Source organism: Ascidiella aspersa, chromosome 5 (assembly GCF_963924565.1).
Source record: "Ascidiella aspersa chromosome 5, kaAscAspe10.2, whole genome shotgun sequence".
Classification (NCBI taxonomy): domain Eukaryota; kingdom Metazoa; phylum Chordata; class Ascidiacea; order Phlebobranchia; family Ascidiidae; genus Ascidiella; species Ascidiella aspersa.
The window spans coordinates 8,631,311-8,633,810 of NC_139451.1; the positions used below are offsets into that span (position 1 = coordinate 8,631,311).

Consider the following 2,500-nt stretch of genomic DNA (forward strand, 5'->3'; position numbering starts at 1 on the left):
CGAGCATGAGCCTGTTTAGGCCGCGCGAGCGTGTGTGATATGCCTCGCAATAGTTCAACACCTGGCGCAATCGTGCACCTTTTTTTTACGTTAGAATTTCAAACGGAAGACCCCAGGGACAACACTCATCTTTGCTATACTTGTGGGAGCTGACAAGCTTCGACAAGTAAAGAATCGGTGAAAAGGCGATTGGCTCGCTGGGCAGATGTTGCTGCTGCGCGAAGAGCCGAGTGTCAGTTTGTCGGGTTCTGAGCGGTCGCTTCGGCGAAGTTGTCTGGCGTGCGTTGCGCTCGCGCCGGTGTTGGCGACGTGGCGGTCGAAAGGCCTGCCGACGAAGTCTTACTCCGGCGGGTGCGACGGGCGGTGACGGTTTTCTGAGTTCGGGCAGCCGAGCAAAGAACGAAATTTTAACGGAGAAGCCTTCGGGTTTCGCATCGACCGAGCGACGGCGCCGCATCAGCGGCGCCTCCTTCGTCGGCCTTTCGGGGCTACGCTAAAGTAGCTACCTGGTTGATCCTGCCAGTAGTCATATGCTTGTCTCAAAGATTAAGCCATGCAAGTCTAAGTACGAGCTCTCGTACAGTGAAACTGCGAATGGCTCATTAAATCAGTTATGGTTCATTTGATCGTACGTTTTACGTGGTTAACTGTGGAAATGCTAGAGCTAATACATGCGTGAAGCGCCGACCTCGCGGGAGGCGTGCTTTTATCAGACCAAAAACCGACCGGGCTTCGGCCCGCAACCTTTGGTGACTCTGGATAACTTTGCGGATCGCACGGTCTCGCACCGGCGACGGATCATTCAAGTGTCTGCCCTATCAACTTTCGTCGGTACGGTACTGGCCTACCGAGGTTCTTACGGGTAACGGAGAATCAGGGTTCGATTCCGGAGAGGGAGCCTGAGAAACGGCTACCACATCCAAGGAAGGCAGCAGGCGCGCAAATTACCCATTCCCGACGCGGGGAGGTAGTGACGAAAAATAACAATACAGGACTCTAAACGAGGCCCTGTAATTGGAATGAGTACACTTTAAAACCTTTAACGAGTATCCATTGGAGGGCAAGTCTGGTGCCAGCAGCCGCGGTAATTCCAGCTCCAAAAGTGTATATTTAAGTTGTTGCGGTTAAAAAGCTCGTAGTTGGATTTTGGGCGCAGGCGGCCGGTCCGTCGCAAGGCGTGTACTGGCCGTCCTGGCCTCACCTCCGGTTCTCCGCCGGTGCCCTTGACTGAGTGTCGGCGGCGGCCGGAACGTTTACTTTGAAAAAATTAGAGTGTTCAAAGCAGGCGATTCGCCTGAATAATGGTGCATGGAATAATGGAATAGGACCTCGGTTCTATTTTGTTGGTTTTCGGAGCGCGAGGTAATGATTAAGAGGGACAGACGGGGGCATTCGTACTGTGCCGTTAGAGGTGAAATTCTTGGATCGGCGCAAGACGAACGACTGCGAAAGCATTTGCCAAGAATGTTTTCTTTAATCAAGAGCGAAAGTCAGAGGTTCGAAGACGATCAGATACCGTCCTAGTTCTGACTATAAACGATGCCAACTAGCGATCGGGGGGCGTTAGTTTTACGACCTCTCCGGCAGCTTGCGGGAAACCAAAGTCTTTGGGTTCCGGGGGAAGTATGGTTGCAAAGCTGAAACTTAAAGGAATTGACGGAAGGGCACCACCAGGAGTGGAGCCTGCGGCTTAATTTGACTCAACACGGGAAATCTCACCCGGCCCGGACACAGTGAGGATTGACAGATTGAGAGCTCTTTCTTGATTCTGTGGGTGGTGGTGCATGGCCGTTCTTAGTTGGTGGAGCGATTTGTCTGGTTAATTCCGATAACGAACGAGACTCTGGCTTGCTAACTAGTTACGCGACCCAATCGGTCGGCGTCTAACTTCTTAGAGGGACTAGTGGCGTTTAGCCACACGAGATTGAGCAATAACAGGTCTGTGATGCCCTTAGATGTTCGGGGCCGCACGCGCGCTACACTGACCGGATCAGCATGTGCTCGCCTTGGCCGACAGGTCTGGGTAACCCGCTGAACCCCGGTCGTGCTAGGGATAGGGAATTGCAATTATTTCCCTTGAACGAGGAATTCCCAGTAAGCGCGAGTCATTAGCTCGCGTTGATTACGTCCCTGCCCTTTGTACACACCGCCCGTCGCTACTACCGATTGAATGGTTTAGTGAGGTCCTCCGATTGGACCTGGCGCGGCCGGCAACGGTCGAGCCGGCGTCCGAGAAGACGATCTAACTTGATCATTTAGAGGAAGTAAAAGTCGTAACAAGGTTTCCGTAGGTGAACCTGCGGAAGGATCATTAACGGTCTCGCAAACGCTTCGGCGAACGCGAAACTCGGACAAGCGAGAGAAAAAGTTTTTGCTACCCGGCGCCCGACCCGCGAGGAGCGGCGCGCCGGCCGGCGATTCGGTCACCCGGTAATGTTTGCGCGTCGAGTGCCGCGGTGCCGCGCGCTCCGGCTTCAAGCGTCGGCCTGGCCGACCGCTC

General features: G+C 54.0%; 1 non-coding gene across 1 annotated transcript; it reads left to right on the forward strand.

Annotated features, from left to right (window-relative positions):
• Positions 1–503: 503 nt before the first annotated feature.
• On the forward strand, positions 504–2,314 carry LOC146142444 (small subunit ribosomal RNA). The gene has a single exon (XR_014500118.1). It is a non-coding gene; the product is annotated as a small subunit ribosomal RNA (ribosomal RNA).
• Positions 2,315–2,500: the final 186 nt, after the last annotated feature.